The sequence below is a fragment of the Meleagris gallopavo genome, chromosome 13, assembly GCF_905368555.1.
Source record: "Meleagris gallopavo chromosome 13, MGAL_WU_HG_1.1, whole genome shotgun sequence".
NCBI lineage: Eukaryota > Metazoa > Chordata > Aves > Galliformes > Phasianidae > Meleagris > Meleagris gallopavo.
This window is the reverse complement of record NC_139416.1, coordinates 14,263,589-14,284,734: the sequence shown is the minus strand read 5'-3', so window position 1 is coordinate 14,284,734 and position 21,146 is coordinate 14,263,589. Positions and strand designations below refer to the sequence as shown.

At 40.2% G+C, this 21,146-nt stretch overlaps 1 long non-coding RNA gene across 6 annotated transcripts in view; it reads left to right on the top strand.

Annotated features, from left to right (window-relative positions):
* The window catches only part of LOC109369823 (uncharacterized), a 340,039-nt gene that overhangs the window by 207,264 nt on the left and 111,629 nt on the right, over nt 1-21,146 (top strand). For 5 of the 6 annotated variants that reach the window (XR_014886106.1, XR_014886107.1, XR_014886105.1 and 2 more), the window contains one exon: nt 570-660. The exons of the other annotated variant lie outside the window; for it this stretch is intronic. This is a non-coding gene — a long non-coding RNA (uncharacterized LOC109369823). The remainder of the gene's footprint in view (nt 1-569; nt 661-21,146) is intronic. 6 annotated transcript variants of the gene reach the window in all.

The window sequence follows — 21,146 nt, the reverse complement described above, 5'->3', positions numbered from 1 at the left end:
ATCACCTTTTTGGTGAGACTTGGCAGTTTGAGGCTTGGAGATCTTGTGGCTTTGTTTTAAGTAATGGCTGGGGCTGGGCTTCAGCCTTTGGCTTTCAGACCTGTCGGTATGTTGCATGGACTTGCCAAGTAAATCACTACTATTTATGTTATCATAAACCATTACATGTGGGTTGTTGTTTTTTTTTTTTTTTTTACAAGAACTAGGAGAATTACATAGGTGTCTGTATGTGCAGGCAAAAATTGGATAAAGGGTCTCAAATTGTTTAAATTGGTATTGGCTGATTTTAAAAAGCTTTCATGTACACTTCAACTAGCTTTTGTTTTAGTGTAATAGTCAGAAGGGAGTTGTTCTCCTCCAGCTTCTCTGCTCACGTTTGAGAATGCATTCTCTACTAAAACCTTTACCTGTAATTAATGTCCATGTAACAATTATTTTTTGCTGTGAAACTGGCCCCAACAAACTGCATTTTAATGAGACTGTTTTTGTCTTTAAAATGGAAGGTCAGTTTTATCTGTATGGAATCTGATCTAGGTACTCAGTCTTATTTCTCTTTTTTTTTTTTTAAGTGTTGAAGTGGATCAGATCTCCTCCTACTTAGGATTGCTATCAGCCAACCTGAATGACAGACTAGGACCTCTGCCTGAGAAATGCTTTCAGGTATGTGAAATTACAAAGAGAATTACAGATGACCGTGTTGCTATTCATGCAGAAAAAGACAACACCCATTGTTATGCTGCAATGAACGTGAATTTAGAGGATGTTAGCCTGAGATGACTGTAGCTTTACTGTGGTACTCTGGCTTGTACATTTTTATCCTGCATATGAGTCCATGTATACATGCATAACACAGCCTTAACCAGGCTTTACAAGCTGGTACTATAAAAATGAAACTGAAGCTGAAGTTAAATACATGTGTAAGTGTAATGCACTTAGCTTCCATAGCACAGTTGGGCTCCTGTGGTAATGATACTCCTTTAATTTAGCTTGAGAAATCAGCAAACTCATTGTGTTGATGGTATGACCTAAACTAATCTTCTATCCAGAGTTTCAAAGATGAAAATATACAGAAAACTAATCTAGAGCAATGCTGATAGCATACGATGGTTGAGAGGTTGGAACGTTATTTAAAAATATTGTAATGTAGCTGATGTAGGATTTTCTGTATTGCAGCATCAGTCATCTGTTATTCGCTTCAGAATATATTTACCTGAAAGAATAAGGCTTAAAAAAAAAAAAAGCAGGTTTGTTAGTAATCAGGGTGCAGGTTATCATAAATGGTGGTGATATTTTTCTGCTCCTGTTTTTTTTTTTCCTTGCTATTACTGGGTTTATGAAATATATAAGATGTATCTATGTGAATCATAATGAAAACTGGCGTTTCCTTTGGTACTGCTTTTCACTTCTCTAAGTCAAGTAAGAGTGCTACAATGTGCCCAAGCCATTTAATATTATTGTGCAGTAGCTCAGATGAAGTAAAACTTAGAGCAGGCCCTATGTGCATCTCCCAAATACTTCAATAACAGATTGCTGCTCAAAGTGCATTGAACACTTCCAAACAGAAAAAATGTGCAAAGAAATCTGAACGAGAGTTGCTTGTTTTCTTGAGTGTAATTTTTCTTGCTTTGAGAACCTGGGCCACGACTTCCATTTCCAAAAGATTTTACTGGCTGGTTTGTCGATTGTTAGCTCTTCAAACAGCAACAAATAAAAAACAGACTGTTATTATCTACCCAATATATGCAGCCAAATATTTACTTCTCACCATGCTATGTACTGTATAGAAAAGTTACAATTGTTCCAAATCTGATGATCTTATGGTATAGGCATAGAATATAAGCTACGTAACTCTGGTAGTGGGAGAATGAATGGAGGAGATGGCAATAGCAATGACAGAGCATCAGTGCTGTTCCCTGCTTATAGATATCTTGCACAAGTTTCCGCGACTGAAATATCTGCTGTCATCCAAAACTTGGCCACAATTGATTGCTGTAGTTTCCAGACTAATCCTGCATGCATCATAGGAAACCAAACTACCAACTTACTTTAAAATGATAGCATAGCATTTGGAAAATTCCCGATTTTCCCAAATAACATCTGGGTGAACCACAAGAGATGCATCTTACAGGGCCACAGTCTGCTCCAGCAAACCTGGAGAGAAACTCCACTGACTCGATGGAAAATTCAAAGGATCCAGGAACTTTGAATCCTTTCTTCTTCCCTTCTTAGAAAACTGCATTGAAATGATGGGGGGGGAGGGTGGGGGAATTCTTGTGATGTGCAGATTAGAAACGTTAGGGAAGGCTGAAATTAAACCTCAATCCAACAGAACAATGAAATCATCTGAAAACATTCCACATCTTTCTGTCAAATCCATCTTTTTCCATGTAATAACAAATGATTATTCATCTCTTCGCACACCAAGTTGGTAGCATGCTTTTACAAACGTGGTTCCAAACAGAAGAAAGTTGATTTAACTTCCTCGTCATCCAGCTTTGGCTTCCAGTTTTGCCTGGAAAAAATGAGTGGGGGGCAGGAGGGAAAGCATTGGAGTAACAAAATTTCAAACAAGGATATGTTACACACACACCCACCCACCCACCAACCCATGACAGTGGAGCAGTGGAGCAGTGTTTTAAGAAAGCTTGCCTACATGAAGAGAAGTTTACTATTCTGTGCTAAATTTTAAGGATCCTTTTTTACTTGGATCTTTATACTTTTCTTTCCTTCTGGGAAGGCAGAAATTCAATAGCTTGGTCCCCCAGCTTTGTTCTAAGATACTGGCAGTCTGATTTTCATGTAAAACTGCATTTGGACCACTGCAGCTAGGTTTAACCACGTTAGATCTTACCAAAGTTTCATACAAACCAACTGTCATCTAGTGTATAATTTCCACAAGTGTAAAGATGAAGATTCAAAGGTGCTATTCCTGGCTTGCACAGATAAGAAGTTAAAATTGCCGTTCTCAAGATAACTACAATAATGGGATCCAGGTTTTTTGCTGTGGCTGTAAGGAGCCGTCAGGCTATCAACTTGATGTTCTTTTTGAAAGTTGTTTTCTTCCAAAATTGTTAGATGTTAAAATTTCTAACAATACTCACAAAATATGGCTCCTATGCTGAGCCTAATTGAATCTGGTTATTTATTATGCAACATAAAATGTATTTATTACATGGGATGTGTTCAGAAACGTCTCCATTTACCATATGTTTTCAAAAGTGCTTTACGCAGTGCAAATTGAAAAGATAAATCTGCACAGTGAAACCGCCAAGGGTCAGGTAGTCAGCCCAACCTGATTCTTTGAGCCAACCACAGCCTAATTCCTCCAAGATGCCTCAGATAGATGCTGCTTTACATTGGGCTGCCTTCTTTCTTTCTCCAAAACTGTCTTCCTTCTGCTGTTCCTGTTTATTTGGTCACCATAGCTTGTGAAGTATATCCACCCAGATTTTGCTTCTGGTAAATTTGATAGTGTCTGTGGAATCTCGGTGAACTTCTTTCAACCAAAGACCAAAATGTTGGTGGCCTGAAGTTTAATCACTTGCAAATTTTCTACTGTAATCTTGAATGAAATGACTGCTCAGTGCAGCTTCAGATGGGCTGCTGACCTTGTACAGTTGCAACTTCAGGTTGCAAAATCCATGTTTAATTTGTTTTATTTCCAAGCTGCACAGCAACATTTCATTGACATAGTGGCTGTTGTTGGCTCACAGCTACTGTGATATTGAGCAGTGGGGTTCTGGCCTCTGTGTACTGTGGTGAGCCTCTTCCAATTGCTACTCAGAAAACAATTGTTCATCAAGGCAGAAGGGTCAGTTTTGACTCTATGACCTGCATGGGAAAGGCATACGGCTTTGTCATGCTGTGCTGCTAAGCAGGTATTTAGTCAGCTTTGCCATGAGACTTCTGCTATCGGGAGAGTAATGTAGAGAATATTCACACATTCAATTTATAGAAAATGTATTGAAAACTTAAACTGAATTCAGTAATATACTTGTTTCAATAAAACCTGCATTAGATCAAGCCAAAACTGAAATATACTGCTATTTAAACAGAAACAGGAGTAAGTATATACTGGGTTAACTTTAATATTACATTCAGATGTTCTGGAATAGACTGATAGAGCAGATGGGACTATGCTGACCAATTCCTAATAAAATATAGAGAGATTACACTTGTTTATCTTTTGTTTTTTAGAGCCTAAGGAATATAGAGAAGACAGTTTCCACTTCTGTTTCATAGAGTCAGGTTATACTTCATATGCAACCTCCCTCGAAACTTCTCTGGTTGCAGTACTCAAGTACCCTTGTTAATGTTACTCATTGCTAATAAAAGCAATGGTCCTTACTTTTTGACAGGCTTAGGGGAGTAGCATAACTTCAGTCTACAGTTAAATTCTGTGCTTTTCCAGTTCATAGAGAATTTTGGCAGTGGGGCAAGACACATGTATATACATGTTGCATCAACTATTAGGAAAGCTTTGTAAATACTCCATTATTTATTGATCAAACATGTTTATACAAATAAGTTGTCATTTAAAGTGGCTGTAGTTTTTTTTTCTTGAAGATAAAATTAGCATTTCCCAGATGTCCCTCATCTTTTTTTTGGTCTTCTTTCCTATATGGCCACTAGAAGATAATCAACCATTCTCTTTATACTTCTCAAGTTTCCCAGACTAATGAAATATCCTGAGGCAGCCACATCTGCAATCCTATCTAATTGTGGAATTGAGGATGGGAATAACAGAACCAAATTAACAAAGAGCCATCATTAGTAAAGCCACTGGTGGTCAACCACAGTTGATATTGGTTTGTTTTTTAGGCATATGTTGGTGTTTCAGAAGTACTGTATCTGTGATTTCTTCTCTTGCTGACGGTTCTCTTTTAAATTTACAAACATGGAAACACTTCATAATACCAAATGCAGTAAGGCAGGTGGTGACAAAGCCAATTTAGTTACACGAGGAGATGATTAACAGAAAGCAAAATGGCACCCAGAAAAGTTGGATTTCTAGGCAAAACCACTATCTGGATGCAGAGGAAACAGCAAAAGCTTTTATCTATAAAAGTGACAATGGACAATAAAGATCAGAAGGTAAAGATAAATCTGTTTTACTGCCTCTCTGAGGATAGGATGCAAGGGAAAACGCTGTTGAAATGAATAATGCTTTGAGTAGCAGAGAAGCTGATAAATGTTCAAGTTATGTGAACTTGAACAGAACGCAATTGTAAAGTATGTTTGTTTTCTAACCTGAAGTCAAATTGAAGAAAGTGTAGATCTTCATAGCAAAGGGCATTCTTGTGTGCATTTGGAGACTTCAAAGACAGTGTTGTCAGCAACCAAACCACTTAATAAATAAAATTTTGGTAAAGAGTTGCAGCTAGGGAGTGACTGTGGCAAGTACTGAAGATGTCAGTGTGTCTGCACCAGGGAAGGGTATTGGTGATCAAATTGCTGCATTTGCCCTGTTCTCTCACTAATGGACTAGTTTCTGCTGGGCTGTAGGGCCAACAGCAGCCTAGTCTTAATGATTTTGACAGACTGCAAAAATATAAGCAGGTGCTAGTTATGCCACTTTGTGTCCTCTGTCAGTCAGAGACTGTCAGCAGAGAAATCTACGAATCGAGAAATGCTGTTACTTGTCTAATTGACAGACTGAAGCACCAGTGATTGCTGTGCAATCAGGAAAACTCTTGTTTGCTAATATAACATTATACTGGTTAAGATGTCAGTATGTTTCTGATAGATAAGCATTTGAAGGAGGCTAGTTCAAGATGTCTCATGTAGTACGTACATATTATGGTTGTCTTGGCTGTCTGTCAGATGTGCCTCTGCTACTGAGGCAAAGGTTATGAGCTCTACTAAGCACTTAAAATTAGGCAGTACAGATGTGCATTTGGGACATGGTATTGACTGTGAATGTGCAGAACAGCTAGGTGACCATCTTTAATAATTTTACTTGTCTTTTAATTAGAAAACTCATTTATGCTGAATATAGGTGAGCGGAAGTTGAAAAGGGCTGAGCTGCTCCTTCACTGATGAAATGTCAAGGCTTCCAACCATGCCATAAGAACTTTTCTGCAGCGTGTGGTTACTTTGAACTATAACTTCAGTTTTGCCATTCACACATTTCCTATTGTATGTTGCACCTGCTTTAAGTTGCTTAGAGAGAATGAAGTAACCTTCATGAACAAATGGGGAGGAACGACGGAAGGGAGACAAGGAGAGCTGCAAGAAGTGGTGGAAAGCAAGTTCCCTTGTACTGGAAGTGGAGCTGCTGGAAACAATTCCTAATTTGAAAGGAGTGAAGGTTATGTGTTTCTCCCTAATCCCAATTTTCTTTAAACAAATAACATCCCCTTTGCTTTTTTCTTCCATCCCTACCTTGCAACTAAATGAAGGAAGTTAAGTCATTAGTACACTCTGGTCTTCAATATTCTTTGTACAAAGTTATGGGGAAAGTAATCAATACACATTTTTGTTTCTTGTAGCCTCTGGGCTGCAGTGCAGTTGCAGTGGAATTGAGAGCAGAGATCCATCTTTAGTGCTGCTGTTTTTTCCCCCCAAAAGAGCTTATAAGCCAATACACATTGTTTACTCAAGGGGCCATATGTAGCTAATCTTTATGGAAATAAAAGATGAAAATATTCATATCTAGCCACATTTAGCTAAAACTTGTTTTTTCCCCATCTAAGTAGGGCAGGTAAACACATCCCTGATATAGAGTAAATCAGTTGTTTGAAGGATTTCATTATTTTCCCTGTTCTTTTCTGCATTTCTTGGACTAAGAAAAATAAATCCATAAAAAGAATACATTAACCTAATATAGGTACACTGAATATCTGCTGCTACATTCTGCACAGTATAATTCTCATCTGATTTACTTCAAAACATTGTGATCCCAGCTGTAGAATAGCAACAAATGCAAACTAAAAATACTTAGTTACTGATTTAAAAAGATGACTCTCTTTAATAGCACAAAATCAGCTGGGACCAGATGGTATAGCACAACCTCATCCACACTCTTCAGCAGGAGAGCAACTGATGCTTTTCAAATTCAACTTTTTAAAGTGAAATCCTTAAAAGCCAAGTAAAGGCTAGAGCCTTAGGTAAAGGATTCTGGAACCAGAAAATCAGTCATCAAATAGAGCAGGTAAACAAAGCGTGTCTTTGCCAGCTGTTTGCTTCCCTGTCTGCCCAAATGAAAAGTTGACTATATTTGTTGTACTGGGGAACTTCCCTCATGTGAGCTAAAAACAAGTGCTATTTCTGGAAGCAGTGACTCAATGTGTACTGAGTGGAGATGGTGTGACACTTGTGCAGTGTCAGCAAAGGGTAAGGATGTTCTGAAGGAGCTACCTTTGGTCCAAACCTTTGGACTGAATGATCATCAAGTGATTTCCTTCAATCTGAAAGGAAAGATAAGGCAAGTCTCTGTAAATAAAATGCTAGATTTTAAGAAGCAAGCACTGATAAAGTAATAGCACCATTGAAGTCTGCTGTTCTTGAGCTCATGGTTGGAAGTGGAGGAAGCATGGAATCTGTTGCAATCTCCCTGAACCATGTATCCCCAAAATATGAGGATGGGCTGCAGATCTCCCTGGAGCGATGACTCTTTCTTTATGGAGTTCCCTGCTTATTTCCCTGCTATTTGTTCTAGATTTAAGTGCTTTTCCTCGGTAAGACAAATGCTGAGAAAACAAAGCCTAGATCAAAACCCCTTGCAAGTCAAATGACAATGAGGAAAATTGGATTTAGCTGAGTAATGAGAAGAATGGAGAGAATCCTGCCTGTAATGCTGCGAAAGACAGTCTTGGTGGGGGTTTTTTTGTCTTTATCAGATCAATGACTATGAAATGTGTACTAATCTATCAGAAGGGTAGAAAATAGGTAAGTGGTTTTAAGACTTCATTTGGTTAATGAATTAAAATGCAGAAGAAGGAGAATCCATGTAGATATACCCTCTTGGTCATTTATCATTGCAAGCACTCCTGAAAACCATGCCAAATTCAGGCTTCGGGTTATTCACTAATAGCCATAGGCAAATGAAATTAGCATACTGGTGAATAAATTAATCCTAGTCCCAAAGGAAACGTGTATCCCTACGAAGCACTGAAATACAGTGCAAAAGTTTTTATTTTATTTGTTCCACAGGGTATGGATAATGCATCAGAGATAAAACAGGCCATGTAGAGTAAGCAGAATGCCATCTAGGTGGCACCAGTAGGATGGTAAAGGGTACCCTGGCAGTAGACTGTGGGATTAGAAGTGGCAAGGAAGATGCTCAGCAGCATACAACAAAGCAACATTACCATACCTTACGCTAAAAAATAAGAATAAATCAAGGTACTTCACCTCAAAATGAAGGCACTAGGGAAGTTGAGAGAGAATTCATATTACTTATTTCACGTTTGTCCAGTTTTGTTGGAGACCCATCATGCATGTGGACAAGAAAGGAGAATTGGTAAAGCTGTTTTTTCATTTGTCTTTCTGTGTAACAGTCCTGAAAAGAGTAGGGGTTCTTTCCACAGACGATGTTAAGTATGTTGTCTTCCTAGAAGTTCTCAGATAGTGGCTTCTAATTGATAAGAGAAAGAGGGAAAGGAGAGAGAGAGGGATAAAGCAATTAACTGTCACAGTTAACTCTTGCAAGAAGATCTTGAAGACAATATTATTCAAAAATTGTAATGAATGTTTGTGGATGTTAAGCTTTAAAAAAAAAAATAAAGCAAAGAAAAACAACGAAATCAAGCACAATATAAAAAACCAAGCTCCAATCACCATATCCTTTCTTGTTGGGAAATGTTTCCAGCAAGTGGGGTTAGACAAGGTGCAGTGTTTGACAGCTGTAATTCTTCAGTCACTGGGGCATTACTCTGCCTGTGCCTGGTATTCCCTTGACTTCAAAGGCCCTTCCTGCTCCTCACTGCTGGCACTGGTCCCTGCTGGAGCCTTTGCTGTTGGGTCAGAGGCTATGAAGTGTAGATGTAAGGGATAGGCATCCTCCTTTCACAAGCTATTGGTTTGGGAAAGTGAAAAAAGCATGATTGGGCTTCCTCTTTCTTCCTTAGTTGTCTGTACTGCATATTTGGTTGGTAATGTGGTTTTTTTGTTGCTGTCCTTCAGTTTGTCTCTAGAAGCCAAAGGTTACTCTTGTATGATCCTATGCATAACAGAATTTGTCTAGTTTGACTTCTCTTTGAAATATCAGATATCCAGGAAAATACTGCTGTAATTACTTAGCATGCCATGAAATATCGTTTTGCTCTTAAATTGAACGGCCCTGCAAAAAACAAACAAAAAAAGACTGGTGTAGTGCACTCTTCTGGTATGAGAGAGCATGTGTCTGCATTGTACAGCGCCCTGAGCAAATTTGGTGTAGGGTAGGTACGAGCATTGAAATGATAGGAGACTGGAATTTTGTTTATCTTTGCCTCCTGGTATTCCCTTACTGGTCTTGCCGCCCTGTTAATATTGCTTCTAATTGGGGATAACTTGAGTTTTCATTTTGCTGGGCGTACGGTGACAGCTCTGCTGTAAAAGCAAACATCCCGTGTGCAGTGCAGTCCATCACTGTAAGCCACTCAGCGCTCTTGTTGCAGTGATATAAATGGATCTCCATGCAATGAGATAGTGATTAATAGCAGGTAGAGCACAGTGTGCAAAGACGTGCTGCTGTATTCCCCCCCCCCCACACCCCAGCAGTTGTCATTTAATGCACTCTATCAGGAGCAGTTTTATATAATAAACATGGGAAGATCCATAAAAGTAACATCTGAGACTGCAGTAGGGCAAGTATTGATTTATTTGTTACAATAAAATTTTTGTCGTTACTATGCAATTGCTCTACCTCTGGAAGAATTGATAAATGTTGTTGGAAGCCACAACCCACTGTGCAAAACTTTTTTTTTGTATTCCATAATTTCCTCTAACTCTTCTAAAGAATCATTACTCCTTATTACATAGGCCTGGCATGCCACCTATTTAGATAAATGCCTGAACAAGTGTGCAGTAAATATTCACAGCAGCTCATGTTTCAACTATATATGCCACTAATTAGATAATTTAGTGGCTCAAATAAATAAATACAAAAGTAGAAGCAGACCTGAGTAAACAGTGGAGCAAAATGTACTGTCATCTTCATGCTGTGGACCAAGATACCAACTTCTGTTCTTTATCAGGTGACTCAAATGTGCTGTAAATATTAGAAATAAGAAACAATGAGATGTGGAAAAACACAGTAATTTGCACTGTTACATAGGTACAATAACACACGATCAGGGAATATTCTTAGTGTTGCCTCCTTTACGTGGCACTAATTTAACTGGATGGTTTTGGCACCTTTCTTGCCAAAGGCTCAGGGGACGTGCTGTGCTGAGGGTACCCAGAACTTCAATATCTGGACTCCTTTGTTTGCTGTTCTCAGAGCCCTTGTCAGAGGGAGAGCACCACCATCTCTTGTTTGGCAGAGGACAAACAGCCTGTGACTCACCCGAGGTCAAGGCTGAAAACCCTCATGCAAATAAGCTGCTGTTTTTTGTTACTCTTTGCCTTTTATGGGAGATAATACAGTGCTTGAAAGTGCTAGCACAAATCATGACCTCCACGTGCCAGGGAATTCCACATGTGGAATGGATGCAAGAAATATAGCAAATATTTTTCCCTTACTGGTAACTTTTTTTTTTTTTTTTTGCAGAATTTTCCTGCTACTTGACAGCTTTCCTTACATATTTGTTAGTACTTCACTTATCAGCTCTGTCAGAACCCTAAATTAGATTCCTTATAGATGAAACCCGTAGATGCTGAAATTAAGTAATCGACTCAGCAGGGTGGAGACAATAAATGCAAGTTGTGTGTGGCACCTCAGTCCCAGCTGTAGGGTTCAGCAGTGCTTGGTACTGGAGTGAAGACACCTCAGACCCTCAACACAATCCAGTCTTGGTTACTGTTTGAACACTGATACAGCAGATTATCAGTTTTATATTCGCTGTTGTTTTCTGGTCCTAGGAAGGTCAGTTTTTGCTCATGCAAAAACATCTTCACAGTCATCTCTATCAGCTTGCAAGGCTCCAAGCTTCACTTTCAGGAAACCCGTTTATTCCAAGGGTTCAGATGCTAAGGTTTGCCAGTGGGAGCTTTCAGTGCAGCACTCACGCTGCTCAGTGTAAGCACTGGGTTTAGGATTCTTCGCTCAATGAGGGGGGGATGAGAGCACTGGGAGAAGCCCGGCTGGTGGGTGGCACAGTGTGGTGAGGGGTTGGTGGGAGCTGGGGTGCTGCAATGAGCAGATCTTACTGTGTGCTGATCTGTGGAGGAGCTCTTCCTGCAAGATCCCCATGCTGAGCTAGTACAAATGGGGTACTTTAAGGACAATGTTCCAGGCTTGACTCTGTCTTTTGTCATCTTAAGGGGTTTAAGGTGGTTTCAACATTGATTTTTCATGTCTGAGTCTTTTCCATGCTGGATTCTCGTTATTGCTCAGATAACACAAACTACAAATATTTGTGGTTACCAATTAGCTGATAGAAATATGAGGATTGCGTGACTTGGTAGCTGGTCCCATTTGAGGATATTCAGTATCAGCTAAGGTTAGTATCCAACAACAGCTAAATGAACGCTCAAAAGAGGTCAGTGAACTGCATATAAGATTTCTAAATTCTTTTTTTCCAGCATCAAGCTGCTCGAAATGAATTTTTCATTGCATTTTACGAAGACTCTCTAGCACTTTGTCGTCATTTGTAAAGTGATCAAGCCTGAACCATTTACCAGTCCATAATACCCATACCCGTGCTGCTTGATATCAACACAAAAATATGCAATAAATAAAAGATATTGTTTTGACTTTAATTTTCAGTATCCAAGGAACATACTAGCCAGTAGTGAGATAATTTCTGCTTAGCTCTGAATAGCTGGAAATATCATACCCCATTGCTAAACATCCGTGGTTTATACAAAAATATAGATTTCCTTTAAGTGCTTTGCTTAAGTCTTTGGTAAGTCGTATTTACATTATTATTGTTTATGTTCCGAGAAGTCAGTAGGAGGACAGCATTGTTGCAGTTTATGTGGTTTCATGATTCACACTTGATGAGGTAGCTATCAAATGAGGGGAAAGGAACCGCTGACAAGTCTATAGACATGCTGCGCCATAAGACACAAGGAAGGACAGAACAGTGCAGCCAGATTTATGTGTTTCTTGAGTAGTTTTTTTTTTTCCTAAACATGTTTCTGTTTTGATCTGGTAAAATCAGCCTGCCTAGAAAGACATAATTTTCACCTAAAATGTGATTTTGCCATGGCTTTAATATACCAATCTGGTTAAATATCATCACCTGACAGTTAATAACACTTAGGATCTGCAAGATTCAGCGTTCTGCAGAAACTTCAGTTGAATCCTCAACAGAATGCAACCAACCCAAACTGAAGTGCAAGCAGGAGAATAGGGACTGTAAGAAATAATTACTGTGAATAGTAATTTGCAAGTATTTGCTTTATTTGCTTCTTATGATGATGTAGTTGGGCAGATCCGAATTATGAGTTTTCTCTCTGGCCATCCCAACACGGATTTTTTCTTTGTGATGTCATCGGTTGATCGTATTGTCACATTATCAGCTTTGTCTTCAATTCTAGAAAGAACTTGGTAATCTCAAGAGGGACAAGAAAAAGTTATTTGTCTGTGTTGACTATGTCTACCACATCACAATGGTGCAATCACCTGTAGTGAATCTTTTTTATCTGAATCTCTTCTTTATCTCAGGGTTGCTTAGTGTGATCCCCTGATGATTCTCAGCATTTTTGACATCTTGATTGGGCAGTGCAGCTCTACAGAAAAGACTTGGAGCATGTTCAGCTGCTCTGTTCTACAAAATATTCATCTGTGTATTTCAAACCTGGCTCATGAGGTTGTTTTAAGTCCATGAAGAGATCTCTGTAGCTCCAGTCTGGCACTGTGAAACTCAGTTCATTATTGTTGCAAATTCGTCTCCATGTGTAAGTGCTATTTTGAGCATCTCTAGGGAGGATATGGATAGTTTCTTAAACTTCTTTAAAAAAAAAAAAAAAGTGTGTAGGTGTATTTGTAGCATTTCATGAGGCTGATACGTCAAAGCAAAAATGGTACAAAATTAATTTTAATCAGATGATCCAAAGGTCTCTGAAGTTCGTTTCTACCAGCTTTACTGAGTTTAGGTTCAAGATACATTAGAGATCTCAAGTAGTTGAGATTAGAGCACATAATAATGCTGGTAGATGGACCTGGGATTTGCTTCTAAACCATTGAGCTATTGGGAAAGTGCGCTGCAAGGTGAAGATCTCCTGTCCTGTTTCCATGAGAAAGAAAAGACAACGAGTATGATGATAACTGATAAAGGCAGGGCCAGATCCTTCACTGCTCTACCTCCCTGTCCAACTTCAGACTTTCAGGTAATATACAGCAACAGGAAAGGCAAAGTAATTAAATGCTACCAGAGGTCAGACTTGGTGCTGAGCTGCAGGAAGGGAAAGAGGAGTGTTTGCTTGTCTATCTTTTGTAGTTATGTTTGATAGAGGCAGGCAGGGTCATTGAACCTTCCTTGTCTCAAGCAAAGCTTGGAGGGAAGTGAAAGCAAGCCAGCTCTTGAAAACATCTTCCTTTTGGCTCTTTCCAACAAGCTTCATCAATGTGTTTATTATTGTTTGGATGCTTAGGGATCACTGAGTGAGGAGTTTATATCTCGGAGTGAGTTCACAAGGTTTGGACTCTGCTCTCTGAAGTTGGTGTCAGAAGTACTGTGCAGAGCTGAAGTGAACCATGATCATTTCAATATTTTTCAGCTTTCCTATTTGATATCTCCCTTTAAGTCTTGGAGGTTTTTTCCTCTGCTCCGTAAAGAGCAAAACTTAAGTACATATTTTTCTAAGAGATTGCTGTCTGAATTTTCCTTAAGTTAAACCATGTGTTTTGTTGGAAACTTTAGATGTTTATCTGTTTTGCTGAATTTTCCCTTTCATACTTTTTACCCTCTCCTTAGGGAGCAACAAAGCAAAACACTGAAGTCTCATCCAGACAATGTTAGAAGGACAAGAGATAAAGCAGGGTTATATTTGCTCACAGAAATGTTTAAGACTCTTGCTTGCAGAGCTCAGCATCTTTGTGGAAGAGAAAACCAGTAAATGCAGAACCTGTATGTCTGCTCTATGGATACACCATAGCTTCTCCTTCCTCCTCCAAGAAGAATGGACAAAGTGGATGTAGGTGACACCAGAACTAATTTCTTTCTCGTATTTTAGAGAGAATCTCTGCATAGTCCCCCAGGGACCCTGCTTCCTTGGGAAAAAAGTGCCAGGTCTCTGCTAGTGGAGACCTTACCCATCCATAGAAGGGCATTCAGAAGTCCAAACTGAAATCCCCTCTGTGTCTCAGTGATGGGTGTCAGGAGGAAGGCAGCAATCAGTCACCTGAAGTTTCTTATGCCCTAAAAGCACACTGCAGTTCTGTTTATTAGCCTAAGGCTCAACAAGGAATCCTAAATCATGGTAGGTGATAAATATTGAAAAATGAAAGTATAATTGGATGGCTGTCCCATCTTTTGTGTTTGTGCTTCAAGATTAAACAACCCTCCTTCCCCACCAGCACACATAATAATCTTGGCTTTTAAGAAAATTCTTAATTTCAGGAGAACTTGATTTTCTCCATCACCTTTAGCCTTTTTGAGCACTGCTGTCTGGGGAACACAAAGACTGGGTGGAAAAAGAGGAATATGGCATCCTAATGGGAGATCATAGAATCATTTGAGTTGGAAGGGACACTTAAAGAAGGCCATTTGGTCCAATGTGCCTGCAATGAACAGGGACACGTACAGCTCCATCATGTTACTTAGGGTCTGGTCCGTCCTGACCTTGAATGCCTTCAGGGATGGGGCACCCACCACCTCTCTGGTGCCAGTGCCCATATTGTAAATAATTTTAATTGTTTCAATTACGTCCAATCTAAATCTCCTCTTTTAGTTTGGAACCTTTTCCCCTAGATGATCCTAAAGTGTCAGAGTTGTCTCAGAGTCCTCGTTAGACTGGGCTCTGAGGTCACTTGTTCAGAAAGCTCACTCCCAAATCCTCAGGATCTGAGAGGATCACTGCAAAGGAGGCTGTCAGGTTTCCAGACTCCTGACGTACACGAACATCCCTTACACACAGGACTGGCATTTTGCTGTGGCATTTAAATATGCTGTAAAAGCTGCAGTGAATCTCAGTGGAGCATTGTAGGTGAAAATGTTTGCAAAGTGGGGATGCTGCAGATTTGTGTAACAGCATGGTTCTTCCAACAGCTGCACAGCTGGTTGCACTGATCAAGGGTAAATGAGCGTCCAGTAATCTCTGCGCAGCTCTGATAAGCAGATACACGTGGATTTCCAGAACAAAACAGCCATAAACCAAAGCAACACTATTGCAGCAACAAACCAGCCCTAAATTTAGACCTTGGGTTAAAGGGTAATACTCAGTTTGGTGGCATTTCACTAGTTTGCATTGTGCTGGAATATTAAGAGTCAACACGTGAGAAATATGTAATACCACTCAAGTGGTGTAGTTATCCTGGGGATTGTTAGGAAGAATGCTGATTTTAGGAGCTTGGGACTCAAGTCAGGCAGTAGTCTCCTTTTCATCCTGTAGGATGCATTTCCTACTCCTGAAAGCAGTATTGCAGTTGTCACTCAAATAATAGTTCTTGTGCAACACATAATCCTGTGGGCTGGGGGGGAGCTTTCCTTTGGAAAGCAGAAGTGGGAGGGTGAAACTGTACTGCATGAAAGAAAGGGTTTGCAGGAGGAGGGATGAATTAGTTGCACTTCACTGAAGCAAGTCATGCTACAAAGCTTTGCGCTGCCTGAGGAATGGACTTGTGCTGGGCTGGGATGGCTGTGTGAGCATTACTGTTCTGCCTGGAGCTGCTGTAAAAGACTTTTATTGTTGGGAATTTATGGTGGTGTATAGGAATGTTTAGGTGAACAAGGGGAAGAAAAAAATCTGCATTCTGTAATATTGCAACCATGTGTGCTTGCCAGGCTTAGCTTAATTTTCCTTTGAATGAATTTTAATTTCACCCCCTATAACTGTTTTGTTCTCCCTGGCTCTCACAACTTGTGACTGCATTCAGCATCATGATGTGTTGCAAGAAATGCACTTCTAACTGGCCGGTCTGTGAATGTCTCAAAGAGCATTGCAAGTGATATGCAGGGCATAAAGATGCCCTGGAAGTTGAAGGTGATGGAGCTGCGTGTATGCACAGATGTGCGTGTAGAAAGAAGGAACAGGGAAGTACAGCAAAAGGGTTTGAACTTCGTCCAGTTATGAGAACTGGCTCTGTAATGCTTTTTGAAGTTCTCCGCATCTGTGTCTTCTTTTATTCCCTGTAATGAGTAATGTACTTCTAATGGATTATTTCATCTCCCAGGGGACAGACTGACCCTTCTCACCTCTCCTTATCATAGGCGTAAGCAGCCATGGGGGAGACAAATGGTGTTTCGCCCTTCCCCAAAGGGTGTGTTGCAAAAGTCCCACAAAATTAATTTTCTGGTCTTCCTCATGGCTGTCAGGGATTTCATCTTGCTTACAAGGCTGTGGGTGCTGCACCTTGCATGGAGCCTGGGCTGGGAAGGGAACACGGCTGGAGCTGGAAAGCCAACTCCTGAAGGCTGGAGCAAGGCAGTGTTAGCCATAGCACTTCTCATGTCCTGGAGTCCAGACCAGGAGGTACTTTACTGAAACACAGTCTCACTCCAGATCCTTACGTATATTTTACACCCTTTGATTTAAAAGTCCTGATAAATGTTTATTTAACCCAATTAAGTTTCAGTAGCTTATTTGGTCGTCTGAAATAAAATCTTTATATTATTTTCATGTTTTTTTAATGTATCCTTATTTACACATGTAGCTTTGCTTATTCACAAACAAAATTTTTGAAGTGAAAGCAAAGCCTTTGATTGGAATGGCACTTGAATGTGAATGGTTATGCTGCTAATATCTGCCAGAGAGTCTATAGAACAGGGACGTGCATCTATAAACTGGTGAATTCAGAAAAAGACATTTCTAATGTCCTGTTGCTATACTTGCTTTCCCTCACGATGAATTTAAAATACGGAGAGTTGGCATGTGGAAAAAAATGCGAGTTCCTGCATCTGATACAGATCTATGTGATGAATATCTAAAAAGCAAGCAATTTGTCAGGAGTTTTCAATCTAAGGGTCCTATTGCACGTGGCTTGTAGGGAGCAGTGATTTACAATTCCCTCTGAAAGCTTTTCTGGGTTGAAAAGCTAATAGATGATGTTGCTGTATAAGTGTAAAGAGAATCCTTTCAACCCTCAAAGGTTAGGATCAAATAAAAAGTTGCATTCCCTGGAACACAGAAGAGAGAGGTTATATCCTGAACTGATGTGCCCCTGTTATTTAACTGTTTGAATTAATTTAAAAATAAATGTTTTCTCCAACGGGGAAATACTTTATTTTGATATGAAGAGTCATTGAAAACATACGTCTGTCTTGGAACAAAATTAGCTGTGATGTTGAACTCATGTTCAAAGGTATATTGGCAAACATTCATGTGGAGCTCAAAAAACACCCATTACTCTTCTTTGATTCTACAAAACTGGCAGAGATTTTCTTTATTAGTACCCACACTGCTACCCTGCTGGTTGAGAGCTGGGTTTAATGCCTTAGAAATAGAACAATTCCTTGAGGACTTTTAGAATCTGTCTTGGCCTGGGCGTCTTTTAAGTACAATTTATTAATTCTCCTTGAAATCTTGAAGTCCCATGGCAGGGAGGTTGGAGCTCTACAGTCTTTAAGTCCCTCCAAAAATAACTAGTTCTTTGATTTTAAGTCACTGCTATGGAAAATGGTGGCATCTTGGATTGATGCAGATACTGACTGCAACCTTTTCTCACAAGGTCTGTCAAATACTGGTACAATGATTGCAGAGAGTCACCCATCTTAATGCATGGGTTCTGTACTGTGAGTCTGAAGTGATTGTCTCCCATCAGGAGTTGGAAGTAAAGACTGTGGTAATTTCTCAGGCAGAAGTAAGGTGATGAAATGTTTGTTGAAAGTCAAGTCCTGGAGGGAGAAGAAACAGAAGTAGCTTTGAGGAAGGAAAAGAAAAATGATTTTGTAGGGGAGAAAGCCAATGTAATGGCAGGACCCAGGGTAGGCTGGGGTGTTGGCAAGTTGGCTGAAATGCTATTTCTGAAAAGCCATGAGACAGCAGAAAAAGATCCTCATCATCTAATGAGCTAAGCTACCATCCAAGGAATTCTCCCAAGTGCTGAGGAGCCCTAGGAAATAAACAGCAATAACGATGCTTATATTTATGTATCTCTCTACTTCATGGTAAGTGACAGGGATTTGCTTTGTGCTTGGGCATGCAGATATGCAAAAGATCCTTGTGTTTAGAGTTTGTAACTTCTGATGTTAAGATTTCTGGTTGGAGAGAATCCCTGTGATTTATCACCATCCACAGATGATGTTTTGTTCTTTCCCAGCAGTGAGTTTTTATACTTTCTTTAGCTCTCATGTAAAGATGACCACTCTGCTAGTATGGGTCTGACTGTCAGCATTGAGGAGCTCTGAGCAAGGATAATGGGGCCTGGTTTGGGTTTGCTTTGCTGAAAGTGCCTATTATATTAGACAATTTCACATCTGATGTGAGCTGTGCCTTCTGCATCTGAAGGGGATTTGGATGTTGTGTCTCACATCCGACCATGTAATACAACTTGTGTAGGTCTGTGTTTTCATGTTGCTTGGGTGTGACCTTCCCCAGATTCAAAACCTTGGAGCAGTGGGGCAGGCAGGAGAGGATAGGAGGCAGATGCAGTTTGTTCTACCTTGGATCCCATTACAGCTCTTCTCCATTACACCACAATATTTTTTGCAAATATTTTAAATGAAACTACCATCCATTTTCTTGAGGTAAACAGTGTGCAGACTTTGCTGCCTCCCTCTTTGCTCTCAGATCCCTCTTTGCCCTTCAGCATTACAGTCCAGATAGCAATATTCACAGGTAATAATACCCTTCCCCCACCCCTTCTCTCCTCCCTGTGTGCCAGCCCCCTGCCGTACCTAGGGGCACACAGACAGGAGGGCTTTGCATTCCTTCGCTGTATGTGGATGACTCCACCTGCTTGTCCACCTGTTTGCCTTTCTGCCTAATTAATAGGAAAAACTGTTGTTCCTCTGCTAATGGAGGCTGGATGGTGTCCATTTGTGCCTGTAAGTCCCTCAGCACTGTAGGTGGGCCTGGGGGTTGTTCATGGAGCAGAGCAGCCCAGGTCTGTGCTGAGATGGGAAATGCCTTCATTCACAAGTGAGCCTGTTGTGAGCAGGGATGCTGCTCCCGGCTCCTCCTCTTTGCAGGTCAGGGTGTCTTAAGCCCCACCAAGAGGACTTGAACGGTGTTTTTGAACTTGAGAAATGACAGAGACCTTCAGCGTGGGGTATGCAGCGTAACTCCTTCCACTCGGTTTCTTTTCAGCAGTAGTGCAGTGCAAAGCTGAGTGTGCAGCACAGCTCTGCAAGGTATCCTTTTAAAATTTGATGAGGTGCATTTACTTGAGGAGTGGGTGCCAGAGGAGGAGGCAGGGGAGATGCTACTTGCTCTCTTACAGAGCTGTGTACTGACCAGCTATTATTCTCATCTTTTGTATTACTGAGAAATTCATACATTGTATTTGCCTTTTGTATAATGCTCTCAACAAGTATCTCTTTGTCAGTCTTACAAAGGGCAATAAGCTGTGCCTTGCAAATAAGCCTCAGTAACTGCTGGACATTATGACTAATTGTAATGCAGCATATATCCTTGAGGACTATAAACCTATATTAAAAGACAATGGTTGAGAGAAAAGCTATTGAATTGAGATAGTACTCATGTAACCCCATGGGGGCTCAACAGACAACAAGGAGACCATTGATACGAGCTCTTAACACAAAAAGCCACATAGACAGAGAGTCATCCAAACCAGTATGGTGTGTGGATGACCACATAGCTCAGCTTAATGCTGCTTTTGTTTTGTTCTCACTTAGAGGCAGACAACAGCACACTGGAACATCAGAATTAGTTCTGTTTAGGTTGCTGCTGAGAGAACAAAGGGGCAAACGAGAAAATTTAATGGGGCAGTGCCCCCCTCACCTTCTCTTGTTGTGTGCAAGTGCTTCTGAAATCTGTCCCGGGCCCATGGTAAATTCTGCAATGCAAGTGAAAGAAAGAAGGCTGTTGTCTTTTTTCTTTTTTTTTTTTTTTCTTCCTCTATAAAGATTGAGTGATATTAAAGTTTCTTTTGCTATCAGTTTTTAAAAAGTCACTGAGGGCAGAACTGAATCAGTTGCTGGGATGGATTTCAGGTCTAGAAGTCTTATTTTGGCTCCTGAGGCTGTTGTTTTTGGGGTGTTTTTGGATGAATTTTGCAAATTTTGCACCCCAGTGTTGTATTAGATGCTGAAGCATTGAAAATCATTTCCATCTCTGGAGCAATATGTGTTCTTGGTTTGACTCTAATTGCTTGGATGGTAACTGGTGTCTGTGTGCACAAAGCCAGTTTTACAATTGAGACTTCTCTGAGATGCATCTGATTCTATTATGGTTTTATTCTTGCTTTTATTCCAACCTAAAGAACGAAGGCATCCCTGTGATTTAAAGGTGATCAAATCTGTATTTAGAGCTTATTTGATGAACTAATTAATGACAAACTCCACCCGGAAGAATGGTTTTGCTAGCTTTTTAAGGAAAGTTTCATGAACATATGATCCTTAAGCAGAAAAAGAGCAAGAAATGACCTTCCGCTCTTCTTTGCGTTGTTCTAATTGCAGGTAATGTCCTCTGCAAAGTGTTTGGTTTCTCTTGATTACCTACATCTTCCTCTGAGTCTCTTAGAAATGCCATTGAGTTCAGTGTTCTGCACTGAGAATGAAAGCTCTTGGTGGCTAGCACTTTTGCTAGCCGTCTCCTGTCTTCACTCACATCGTTTCCTCGTTGCCAGGTGCCTCTCAGACTTTTCTGCAGATCATTCTCTTTAACTTTCCCCAAATCTGATTTTATTTCCTCCTTCATATGATGCTTTTTTGCCTGGTCCTGATTTCTCCTTGATGCTTTCATCCCAGCTCCATCAGACTCTGTTTTGTGGC